Source organism: Ascaphus truei, chromosome 4, assembly GCF_040206685.1.
Source record: "Ascaphus truei isolate aAscTru1 chromosome 4, aAscTru1.hap1, whole genome shotgun sequence".
NCBI classification, from domain to species: Eukaryota; Metazoa; Chordata; class Amphibia; order Anura; family Ascaphidae; genus Ascaphus; species Ascaphus truei.
Window position 1 is genome coordinate 398,451,285 of NC_134486.1, and position 13,762 is coordinate 398,465,046.

A 13,762-nucleotide genomic window follows, 5' to 3' on the forward strand; every position below is an offset into this window, starting at 1 on the left:
TTACAGAGAAGCCCTGGTCCCAGGGCGAATGATCCAGATCTCACAAACAGTCTCTGATAAAATAGCAGCACTCTTTATTGTCCTTGACACAACAGATCAGCGACACTTCATGGACAGCGGCACACTGCAGTTCATATACAGCAGTGTACTCCAAATATGTACAGGTCTTTTCCTCCTCTCCTCTCCTCCAGGCTGTTCCCCTGCAGGATGGGCTGTATGGGGCGTCAATACCCCTTGCACCCACCCCAAGAGTATGTCCTCTGGGTGAGGCTAGATTGTCTTCCCCTCACCCCCTGAACAGGGTGAGGGGCATTGGTCCACCACTATAATTCTGTCCGCTCTACTCAGGCTGAGCCTGATTATCTCCTCCAATGTAGATGACACTCTCAGCATGACCTTGCAGGTCAGACACTCCAACTCGCTCAGCTCCCAGGAGAGAACTCCTTCACTCTCTGTTCCCAGGACATAACTTCTCCAACTCTTCTAACAACTAACTGTCTCTTACAGGAACAGGCAGTCTAAGTTTAGTCAGCCCCACCCCACATGATGTCAGCAGGCCCTCCCCTGTGTCTCAGGCCTTCCCACACAGAGTCAGGTGCCTACCTCCACCAATCACGGCAGGGCTTGAAGCAGGGAAAATCCATGATAACTACTGGCGGCCTGCCCTTAGCAGGACTTACACCAGTAGGAGAAAGATATATAGCCCCCATTTCTTACCGGAGCTACATATTTATTTATTTAATTTATAAAATGTTTTACCAGGAAGTAATACATTGAGAGTTACCTCTTGTTTTCAAGTATGTCTTGGGCACAGAGTTATGATGACAGAATACATGGCTACAAATACATATTTACATTAAGTGAACAGGGTATGCATTATATACAAGACATTGCATGCACAGTTACAGATAATATATATTATAGGCGTATGCAACAGTTACAGACCAGATTAAAATGTGAGACAGCTTTATTTTGAAATAACTTAGACTGGTTGTGGCTGTAAGAGTCTCCGGCAGATTGTTCCAGTTTTGGGGTGCACGCAGTGCTGTCTTAACGCATGGGCATGCTGGGCAGTTGCCCGGGGGCCCCATGAGCATAGGGGCCCCATGGTAATGTATGCACAGACCAGAATTTAACACTAATTTTCTGATCACCCGCCTCAACATTCACATCTCCCGCTAACTCGGTAGAAGGAGAAAAATTACGACTTGTAGCAGAGAGTTGGCAGGGCCCAGTGCACTGCTTTGCCCGGGGCCTATAATGCTGTTAAGACAGCCCTCGGTGCACGGTAAGAGAAAGAGAAGTGGCCGGATACTTTGTTAAACCTTGGGACCATGAACAGTCTTTCAGAGTCAGATCTCAGATGATAAGTGCTGCATGTGGTAGGGGGTGAGGAGCTTGTTCAGATAGGCGGGTAACTTGCCCAGAAAGTATTTGAAGGCAAGACAGGAAAGGTGAACTTGGCGCCTAGACTCAAGTGATGGCCAATCTAGTTCTTTGAGCATTTCACAGTGATGTGTATTGTAATTGCATTGGAGGACAAAGCGGCATGTTGAGTTGTAGAGGGTATCAAGTTTACTGAGGTGAGTTTGAGGTGCTGTACCATATTCTATGTCCCGATAGTCTATAATTGGCATCTGCTGTGTGATGCGCTTTCTGACCAGCAGACTTAAGGAGGATTTCTTCCTATAAAGAAACTATAAAGAAGAAGCTTGTTCAGATAGAAGGGTAGCTTGCCCAGAACGTATTTAAAGGCAAGACAGGAAAGATAAGCTTTGCACATATGTTTTTACAAAGTATTTTTGCTTTCCGCCATGGGCTACCATGTTTTTTTTATGAACTGTACATACAGTATATATCAAGAAGTGATACAGTAGGTGTGGAGAAACTCTGTAGGGGTTATCCATGTGGAGTGTAGAAAGGATTAGCAGAAATGATCAGAAGCTAAGTATGCTACTGTACAGGTAGTGTCAGGTTTGTGAAGAGGTGGAAGGCTGTTACCTTCTGTAAAATGTGAAGCAGCATGTGGATACATGTTGTCATAATGTGCCATGAATCCTGTACAACAATGTAATATTACATACACTAAAAGATAACAACATGGGATTTAAAATATATTAAATTCTTGGTTTCTATGGCTTAAATTAAGATAATGCATACAATTAAAAGTTCTGACAGATTGTGGCTCCATAACAACCAATGAAAAACATGGAATGTCTTTTACAGTTAATAAATGAAAATATATTTTAAACATGTTTGAGTCTATTTCGGCATTTATTACCAGAGAATGGTGTGATACAGTACATTTAAAGCCCATTTCTCAGAATATTGATCTATGCAACTGGTAATGCAGGATCATTGCTTTACGTTTTGTCTGATCAGTTAAAGAAATGATCAACCTCGGAAGTTTAGGAGTGAATCACACAAGAATAATTGTTATAAAACACTCACAAATGCATCTGTCACCAATGGTCTCCATGGGTCTACCGTTTAATTGAAAGACCAGGTCTTCTTTCTTCATCTTGTGAAAACGTGGACGCACAGACCTTCTGGTCCAGTGTAGCTATATAATTATGTACAGAAATCTTCTGGTAATGAGTAAAAGGTTGAAATGTTTTCACTGTGTATCTTTCATTCTGCACAGTATGGGGGTTATATCTTCAATATTTCCTGTTGTAAAACATAGCACCTGGAAAAACTGCATTAAATCAAAAATGAAAGAACTTGTATAATTATTGCCTTCAATGGGATTTTAGCCTTGAATCTCCTGTTTTTGTTTTTGCCCAAGCTGTATATTAGTTTTGAACTGGGGAATGTTAGAAACAGTCTATAATTCTGTTGACTTTGTGAAACATGTTCTCTCGGTTTGCTCAATCATTCTTGCACTTTTGTAGAGTGATTGGTTTTTATCACATTATTGCACATCAAAATGGTATACAATATTACCCATCTGAAGTTAGTGTTAGGGCTAACATTGTACATTTTTGTGCATCAACGTTTGTCTGTATAAATTTGATATTTTCATTCCTTAATGTATCTGTTAACCTCAGAGCCCAAATGCCCTCCTTAGTGCTTTAATGTTACACAAACAGTTTAACATTCTTTGCTAGTCTGGAACAAATGATTCATAGTCAATTTGACTTCCAAGTGTAACTGTAGAAAGTACTATGGTTTTATTTCTTAAGCTACAGGTAATACTTAACAAGGAAATTCAATAAAGACACAATGTTCTGCTACAAAATCACTTATAAATATAAGATTTTATTGCTGGTATATATATAAAATTTATTAGTAGTGCCAATCGAGCTGTAACCATTTCTTTGGGTTTATTTTTTTTATTCTTCTATGGATTTATTAAAAGAAATGAGAATGTATTTGAATTGGAACTGTAACATTCATCATTGGACGTACAATTAGTGTAAATATTCGCACCCTTCCTGGGTTCTTTGTTAGACCAATATATGCCACGGCATACAATAAATGTTCTGTATATAATATTGTGCTTCATTAAATGTGAGACATATGTAAGGGGGAGGAGCCAAGAACAATTCACATTTATAGTTTTAGATATCAAAATATGAATAGTTTAATCTCTGACAGACACAACTCTGGAACATCTCAAAAAGAGATATAGAATTTATTAAATCCATATAGCCTTCTCTTTTATCATATGTATGTAGCCGAGCCCCCTATTGCTGCTGGTGCGGGGGGGATCGTGGGGGGGAGTTGCAGATGGACTCGGAGTGTGGGGGCTGCCGTATTGGGCTCGCACATGTGCACCGCTTTACTCTGTGCGTGCGCAGTGAGTTCGTCGTTGCGGCGGCCATCTTTAGGGCTTCACAAGAAGCAGCGTGGGACTACAAGTCCCAGGATCCTTAGGGAGGGAAACCCACATGGACTGTCCCAGCCAATAGGGCTAGAGGAGCAGGGAGGAAGGGAGATAGCTTTGGCCCGTAAACAACACGCGCCCCAGTCGGACGGAGGGAGTCAGCAGGGAGCAGTTCTTCCCTGGACTAGATAGGTAAGTGGTGTTTATGGTGCATCACCATAGATAGCTCATTGATATAATGATAATTCCATAATGGATCCAGGTTCAGGAACATAGAGTATAATCCATAACATCCCAGGGTGAGAAACCAGAGGCCTGGTGGTCCCCACGCGGGTACCCCAAAGTAGGTCTCCTAATGATGGTGTACTGCACCCTGGGGAATTAGCTCAATCAGTCCAGCACTGGAGGGTAAAAGTATAATGGGCCAAGGCCCTTTACCTTCCTTAGTGGTGTCCTTGATGGGTGGATCCGTTCCCGCGTGCAGTCCTCTCAGGGTAAACACAAGCAGCAAGGATGTAGAGGAGCACAGCAGCATTTTTGGCAGCATACCAGCTAGTGGATCGCCAAAATGAGGGTCATTTGTCATTTGTGACGCGGCATTTGTGACGTCATCTCCATGCGACCGGTAGTCTCGTCGCTGCTATGACGCGCGCTAAACTCCTTGCTCGCGCCCATAATGGAGAAAATGCACAAAGCGCCGTGATTGGCTGAAAAAGCCATAATATTGAATGTGAAAACTTTAATCAAAAAAAAAATGTCAAACACATGTATTACACATAGAAAACTGATATAGACAAAACCAATGAATATAGGATTAAGCCTGTCCCCTTAGAGATGGGTTATTGATTGATTTTGTCTGCCATCCTCCTTCTCTAAGGGGACAGGCTTAATCCTATATCCATACCGGTCGCATGGAGATGACGTCACAAATGCCGCGATTTTGGCGCGAAAATGCTTATGGATATAAGGATGCATCTATGAACCTCTCTTTACACCTTGAGAAAGTCCTTTACGGACGAAACGCGTAGGTGCGTTCCTACCATTGTGTTTTTTTGCACTGACCATTAAAGTACTCTTTTAATACCCATCCCTGCTTGGAGTTGCCCTCATTTTGGCGATCCACTAGCTGGTATGCTGCCAAGAAACGCTGCTGTGCTCCTCTACATCTTTGCTGCTTGTGTCTTCCCTGGACTAGGCCTAGTACTGCCCCTTAGGCCCTGAGTCACCACTTGAGTTAAGTATTGCAGGGTAGGCTCCAGATAGGGACACTTCCCCTTATAGCATACTGATAGTATTTCACCGGTGACCGGAAGGCCTCGCAGTGTACTGTGATCTGGGACCAGGCCACAGGCCCATAGACATTAGGTGAGACACTCCAGCTGGAGCTCGCCTCCCAAGGCGGATTGGACAAGGCATGAGGGGATTTTGTAGACCCCACATCATGCGACCACGGATGCGGCTCTGCTAAGAGAAGATCTCCACAATACCCTGGTTGTAGCCATTAAGTACCCACCATGCACCATCACCACACAAGGGGGGTAGCGCTACCTCACATTTTGGGTGGGCTTGCTCGTGCGGACATTGGGTTACAGGTGCCCAGGGCACCCTCAGTATATTGTGTGACTCACTCTTGGTTGGGGAGTGTTATTGTATTATCTTCTATTGTATTGTTGTTGAGGTGTGTCAGTAAACAGTTGTTATATACCTGTGTGTTCATTACTCAATACTGTGTTAGTTCTGGTGTGGGGTTTACCCACCAACGCTGGGATCCCTCATGGGTGGAGGCCCTGCACCAAAGTAGAAAGAGCTCACCCCAGGCTCCCAGTGGCAGAGGCTTAGGCCTCCTGTGAGCAACAGATACAGCAGCACGTGTAGGCGCCCGCGTAGTTTCCATAGGCATAGGGAAAGGGGGCTACATGTATATAAGAAGTCCTAAAAAAACACATTCTTTACTGGTCCCTGTAGTCGGGGCAACAGTGTCCAGATAATTATACTGTTGTTTTATAACTTCTAAAATAATGTATCATGCTGCTAAGATTTAGGGTTTTCTTGCCAACCCGACCGAAACAAGATCCTCAATTCTGCAGTAAACTGGAATTATTGGAGGAGGATTTGGCAATTCACAAACCTGAGTGGATATGTTCTACTTTATGCTACCTAAGTAGGACAATAAAGCTAATATTACACCTTCCACCTTTTATTGGTTTATTGAAATGTACATTTGTTCTGAGGTGCAGGAAACAAAGCTTCTCTCACTCCACCCCTTCTGATAAATTTATTGACAGAGCTGTAACCACAGACATGCTTCAAAAAAAGAGGAGAGAGTAATCTGCCGTGGATGTCCCAAAACCACAGCCACATGTAACCACAACTCTGGGAACACGTATTCCCACTACATCTGTAATTGATAGAATGTCTCAGATTCCTAATAGAATACAGCTGTGCGGCACCTCTGTTACAGCTTCAAATACCATACACCCTATTACTGTCATCAGTCATTATTCTGGCCCTGCAGTAAAAGTGTGCTTTTCTGCTATTTTGTAGCAATCTTCCTCGGCGTTACCTTTTAGATATGATGGAGACAATGGGAATTAGAAAGGCTACAGTAGCTGCTAACAAGTCACTATTACCGTAGGTTACTATTACTCGCCATTATAGCCATGGGCATGCCCAATAACTTGTGTTTATAAGTGCACATTTCATCACCACTTGAATCCAGTTTTACAGACGTTGTACACATGGACATCCAGAGGGGGGACAGCAGGGACAGGTATGCCAGGCCCAGTGGAGGATGGGATGCTGTTGGCCCTTTTCCTCAGGGGTTGATGCAACCTTCTGGCACCTCCTCTCCACCCAATAAGAACAACCCTTGAGCCCCTGGGAGCCTCCCAGTAGGCCTGGTGCTACAAGATAAGTTGATTTTGCTCTGTACAGTATCTGCACTGTGACATACACTGTTGTATATGAATATACAGGAGTATATCTAGAGACCTGAGCAGACTTCAGTGCCATTTCCTCCCAGCCATTTGTTGTCTTTTGACAACATTTCTCTCTCTTCTACCTCTGATAAAGGACAAGTTAATCCTGAGGGTCTCAAGGAGATCCTGTTCAACTGCAGCTTGTGGACATCCGTGGGGGGGGGGGGGGGAGGGGGGGGGAAGCCACATAGCAAACATTAATTGAAGAAGACCAGTTTAATCTCAAGATTTCAGTTCACATTTTTAATAAACATTTTTTTTCGAGGACTATGAAATATTCTCCTGAATTACCTGTAGGTATGTTTATTCTGTTTATGCGTAAAAAGACTTTCCCGTCCCTACTTCAGTAACATTTTGGAAGTATCACATACTATCTAAACATAGAGAAATCAATTGCACCAAAGATTTATCCTTCTATGCTTTTACATCCTTCTATGCTATTCAATTTGACTTTTCAGAAAGAGAAAATCATCTTGACCTCAAACTGTTGATTTAACTTTGAAACTATGTAACTATGTGACCAGATGTAATATTTTCATGTTAATTTATTTTCTGTATGTATACCATAAAAAGAAAAGAACAAGAAGTCCAAGCTCCATAGCGTAACTCTGTATGAAACAATTTAATAAAAGGAAAAGAAGTCACAAGGCCTTGCACTCACAAGGGGAGGACTTACAATCACATGTCAGAGTAACAACTGTACTGCAACAGACTTCAAGTTCGCGGAGTACATTCAGATGGGCAACAGGCATCCAGGCAGACAATCTCTTTCTTCGTAGTGAGTATCTCCACAAAGGCGTGTACCAAACACAGATTTAAGGTCCGTTTGAATAGATCCATGGGAAATTGGGCCGCCAGATAAACCAGAGTCGGTTCTGACTTACACAGTATTCTAAGTTACGAGTTAACAGGGCTAGAACGTCAGTGCACACCCCTACGTGTTTGGTCACGTGCGTGACTCCATCAGGTCAATGCTTGGTTGACCAAAAGCAGGATCTTAAATAACCAATGTTGCTAGGCAACACTACACAGATTGTTCAATTAACTGGAATAGGTTAGATCAGGGGTGCGCAAACTGGGGCACGCAAAATTTTCTGGGGGCGGCACTTTCAGAGGCCCCGAACTTTTCCCCACAATATTTATTTGCCGGGGAGTGCGCAAGGCCTCTGTATATCCCTTACCTTGTCTCCGGCGGCTTCTTGCGACGTGTCGCCATGGCAACGCAGAGTCAAATGGCAACGCGATGTCACTTGACGCCAGATGACACAGGAGAAAAGGGAAGGGGGGAGGTGAGCATGGGGGAGAGCAGGCAGGGGGTCGCAGACAAAAACATTTGCGCACCCCTGGGTTAGACAATGATATACAAACCAGAAACAAACTAAATAAATGTGGCCATGTATATCCAATAGAAATGACATGAAAATAATATAAAACAATGATAAAAATTATTTCTGAAAATAACAAAAAGGAAACATTTTAAATTGAGTAAAACATTATCTAGAAATGCGATAAAAAGTATATATATTTCCAAATAAATAACTACCGTAAGAAGCATGTGTGTCATATGTGGGTAAATTAAATCCTTAAAGTCCAAAGCCTAATTGCATCCGTGAGATTAAAAAGTCCAGAACAGGAAGAACAAGCAGTAGTACTGTAACTAATGAAATAGCAAGGATCTAAACTAAAATTCTGGAATCTATGCCTATGTTCTGACCAGATGGTGTAAGAGTTCCCATATTGTAGATCCAAAAGGATTCTCGAAAACAAAGACATTTGAAAGCTGTCTCCTCCTAATTTTGGAATGTGTTCCAAACCCATAATGATAAGTTTAGCGGAATCTTTGGAGTGACGAGATAAAACATGACAACTCCTTTGATAATGGCATGTCTATATTCAAGGAACCTTACACACAGCGGGTGCTTAGTGCATCCTATGTATTGCAGTCCTCAGGAAAAAGTCTGAAGAGGTCCAGAAACATTGCACTATTGTGCACATGTAACAGTGCATGTCTGCTAACTTTTCCTCTCCCTGTGTGTGCTGATTTTTTTTCTGTATTTCTGTTTTTTTTATACATAAATGAAGAAACTTGGTGAGACCAAAAGTAAAACGCAAGCCCTTCATTTCTCTTTGATTTAGCTTTTGAGTGCTGATCCAGTTTGTTTTTTGGATAAAAATGTGCTAACAAATCCCATCAAACAAGTCCAGTGCCAATTCTCTCTGTAACAATAAATCCATCCCCAGTGTCGCCCATCCAACTCCACTCATAGAAACACAATTTGCACTTCCATCAGCCATCTATATGAGATTGGATTTCCAGCTGCATATCTAACTGCTCTGTTCGCCTAATGCACAGATTTGAATAATTTCCTCCTGGTAACATTCACGAAACTTGGCTACCATAAAGAATTTGATAAATTTCCAATCTTGTTAAAGCTGCATTTTATTTCCTGTACTTACACCCCCCCCTCCCTGAATGGCGTTAGTGAATTTTGGGAAAGAATCATCAATACATCGATGTTACTGTACATATAGGCACTAATTCGTATTAATACAAATAAAGACAACATTCACAATTTATACAATGGCTTTTCCCAACAACAGAATAATAAAATAAAATAAAACTTCTTAACATTTTGACTGCCAGAGTGTTGTTGTGAGATGCTTTGCTGGCCCCATCTGGCAGGGAATGGGTTAATGTGGTCACTAGTCATTTTCCTCATCCAGAGAGGACCTAGAACACATTTGAGACCCGGTAGAACCCACATTTTAATGTAGGAAACATTTATTTCCTTTTTGTAAGTTTAATATCAAATAACATACAGAGGGGATAAGAGAAAGAAAAGAAATAACCCAGTAAAGTGCATAATTTGAATTGAGTAACTGTAAAGGAAAACCAAACGTACGTGGACAAGAAACAAAATGTAGAGGAAAGGTGAGTCGGTGGGTTGAGAGAAAGCTACAGAAGTTTCAAAGGGAATGGGGGAAAGCAAGAGTGTCTTGGATGTTTAGCCATGATTGTTTCACCGCTGGACCATTGACCGCCGGGACAATTCAGTTCACCACCGTAAATGATCAGGGAGTCCAAGGATTCCAAGCCATTTTGGGTAATCCCAACCTTAACCCCTAATCCTAACCTAAACATAAAAAGCCTGACATTTACCCCTAACCCCAACCTTAGGGGCAAAATGGCGGTGCCAAATGGGCCTGAGCATCTGAACGGCTACAGCTGCGTTGAATTGTTCCATTCCAAAAACAGGATGCACATTGTAATATGCAAATATTTTTTTTACATAGGACTACAATATTTTATTTCCTCTAAAAGAGGACATTGTAGATTTTATACAGTTGTTTAACTTTTATACAGCTTCGCTTAATCCTACACTCACTCATCGATTTTAATTTCCATTCTCACCCCTAAAACCTCAAATCACCAGGTTTATTTCCCTTTCCATCCATCTACTCCTCTTTCCTAGGTAAGCTGCTCATGTAGTGGGGTAAAGGCCAAGCTAATCTTTGAGGCCTCAGGTAAGTAGTCCTGGGTAACGAGCAGGGCAACACTTCTATAATGTATAGCTATTAGAGGGGGGATTTTTTTTTTGCAGAAATTCGCATTCAACGCAAATTGTCCAGTTCCTTTCAGTTGCGGGTTTTTGAGGATCGGTCTTAAACCGCCATATTCACTTTTTTTTTTCTATCAGTGGAAATTCGCAAACGGATTTGAATGTATGAACATCTAAATTTGTACAGAAATGAAAAAAAATCTCTCTCTTTGTCTCTCGCTCTGTTCTCTCTCTCTCTGTGCTATCCAACTCTCTGCCTGACTCCCTCCTGTGCCTGCCTATGTCCCTATTCCTTAAAGCCTCTAACCTACCTACCCACACACTAACCCAGCCACCAGCCCACACCCTGCTCCCTTTCCTCAGAACGTTATCTTGTAATTCTCTCTTCCACCTTCCCAGCTTAGCTTGGTTTATTGGAGTGGTGTGGCGAGAAGGGAAGTTAGAGGTATGGGGAGGAGATGTTATGAGCATCATGGGGGAGGTTGGTAAGAAAGATTAAATAGGAGAACTGTAGGAGGAATGTGAGTGGGTGGGATGAGAGATGGCTATACAGAGTATGAAGGGAATTGGGATAAAGCAGGGAAGGAACAGTGAAGAGTAAAAGAAAAAGGGTATGTATGTATATCTTTATTTATATACTCACAACAATGTACTGTAGTCCTCACTTTATAAATACAGTACAGGGAATTATAATAACACAATAAGCGCAGCAAAGTCAGACAATAGGAAAGGAAATCCCTGCCCTGGAGAGCTTACAATCAAAGTGATATGTTGGGAGAGTTACAGAGACAGCAGGTGAGGGAATAAGTGCAGTAGATGGCAGTGCTTGGCCACAATGGTTGGTAGAAGTGACTGTGGGTGTGGGGCAGTAGCCATGAGTGCAGGCTGTTGGGGTGCTTCATTTAAGAGGTGAGTTTTAAGGTTGGTCTGTATTAAATTAGATGGGTTAACACCATTAGCTGGAGGGAGGAAGAAGCAGGGAGGAGTGGGCGGGAGCAGGTGTGTATATGGAGGGGTCTAGGATTCAGAGATATCGCAAGCATCAAAAATGAGTAGAGAAAGAGAGAGAAGGTCACCAGAGGATTTGTGGAGTGCTTTTTATTTAGGGGCGTAGAAGTTGTTGGTTAAGAGGTTTATGAATAGTGGTGCGGTGTTGGGCACAAGCATAGGTGGAGGGAAGGAGAAAAGAAAAAATGTGGATAGGAAGGGAGTGGGGAAGTTGGAGAGAATATAAAAGTTTACAAAGGAGCAAGGAGAGAAAAGTAGGAGAGTTCCCAGGTACTAGAGCATTTGAGGAGTGGAAGTTGAGGAGCAGGTGCATAAATCAGGCCTGAGAGGGCAATGTAGCACTAAAGGTTACACAGCAGCTTGGAATGCTAATTTGTGGATTAATAAAAAAAGTCTCAGAACGTTTTGAAAGCCAAGTTCTCAAATTTGAAGAGTTGGTAACGAAGTGCAGTTCCTCTTGTATTCTTCCTCTCCAATTCACCACCAATTTTAACTCCATAGACTCATCATATGTGGTAAAGAATAAATCAGAGTACAAAAGGGGAACCTGTTTAGGAAGAAAACAGAAAAGGGCGAAGGGAATAAATGTGACAATGTGCAAATATAAAAGCAGCCAGAAATGGGAGGAGCACGGGAAAGATTGACAGAGGTGAATGGGGAACCAAAGGCAGAGGTAAACGGGCAAAGAAATAGGGCAGTGCCTGAGCTAAGGGGGGTGAGTAGGAAATAGTGAAGAAGAGGGATCTTTGGGATGATAAAATGGAGGGTAGGAGAAAAGAGGGGGAAAAATGGGTGGGCTGAAAGAAATTGGGTCACTTTGAAGTCAATGGGGCTTTCTGTGCCTTCCAGGTCAACTTGATCCAATACTGTAAATCAGTTTCAGGGAAAATGCCCAAAGTGATCAAAAAGTCTTCATTTGTTTTGTATACAGTACTTTCTTTCCAACTTGCAGAACCTTATGGGACTTGCATTATGTCATCCCCGAAATATGGACCTTCAGTTTTACAATCAAGTCAACATAAAGTTTGACACGTAAGGAGCTCTTACTAGTTTACAGTGTGGGAACCGGGGGTCCCCCAGAGCCAAACGCTATCCTTTTCAGCAGTGGGGAACCCCCAGGTCAACAAAATACTTACAGGTAAAGTAACAGGTTTTAATCTCTCTCAGGGTAAACAAAATACTGCCAAGTCTCAAGCCACACGGAAGCGGCAATATCTTGGGGCTTCCTATTGGTTGTCATCTAATAACAGGGTCGTATTAAAGTCTGTGTCAGCCCTGGGCACTCTCATAGTCATAGGCCCCCAATATAGATCTATAGATAAATATTTGCATTGTATACTATGTATAGATCCCATAAAATAATCATAGATCTATATAATATATGACTATGATACTTTGATACTAGAACAATGATATTGTGTCTACAATACTGTTGTATTGTATTGTATGTCTTTATTTGTATAGCACCGTTAATGTACATACAGTAGCGCTTCACAGTAGTAATACACATGGTAATCATATAAATAACAAATAATAAACAGATATAAATAACAGGTCATGGGAATAAGTGCTTCAGACAAACGTAACATTTAGGAAGAGGAGTCCCTGCCCCGAGGAGCTCACAATCTAATTAGCAATATTGCCTTATATATAAGTGGCCACCTCTAATGATCGGGGAGGTTATGAGTTAGTGGGGAGAAGAAAATTGGAGAAGATGTCTGGATTGCGCAGGAGAGCATGGTCATGATATGTGTGTGTTAGAATCAGACTGTAAGCTCCTCGGGGCAGGGACTCCAATTCCTTAATGTTACTTTTATGTCTGAAGCACTTATTCCCATGACCTGTTATTTATATTATCTGTTAATTATTTGATTACCACATGTATTACTACTATGAAGCGCTATGTACATTAATGGCGCTATATAAATAAAGACATACAATACAATAAAGACATACAATCAGGATGCGGATATTGAGAGATAATCTTAGTTAATACATTATGTGAAAGGATTGTTATGTATTGATATAAACAGTTATTTGAATAATAATAAAGTTATGCAACTATTGTATCTATAGTATCTAACTATGGGGCCTATGCAGAGAGCTGCGAATTTTCGAAATTCGCCATTTTTTGGAGATAATCGCGCAGAAAACAGCAGAAAATGGAGATTTCAGAAAAACGCGCCAATTTTTCTTTTCTATTTGTAAAACTCGCCTCGCGGCTGGCGAGAACCGCAATCTCGCCAGTTTAAAAAATATCCGTATGCAGAGAGGCGCGAACGGCATCTAGCGGCTGTTCGCGCCAATAAAATGGCGCGATTGTCTCCGTTTTGCCTCGCCAAAAAAAACTGCCGCTCGCGGCCATTGCAAAGGGGAAAAAAAAGGCG

The 13,762-nt window shown here is 41.9% G+C and overlaps 1 protein-coding gene across 3 annotated transcripts in view; it reads left to right on the forward strand.

The window, feature by feature from the left end:
- Window positions 1–13,762, forward strand: part of LOC142492199 (uncharacterized) — a 117,077-nt gene that overhangs the window by 11,307 nt on the left and 92,008 nt on the right. The window contains exon 2 of one of the 3 annotated variants that reach the window (XM_075594874.1): window positions 12,328–12,513. The exons of the other annotated variants lie outside the window; for them this stretch is intronic. The gene's annotated coding sequence lies outside the window, so the exon portion shown is untranslated. The remainder of the gene's footprint in view (window positions 1–12,327; window positions 12,514–13,762) is intronic. 3 annotated transcript variants of the gene reach the window in all.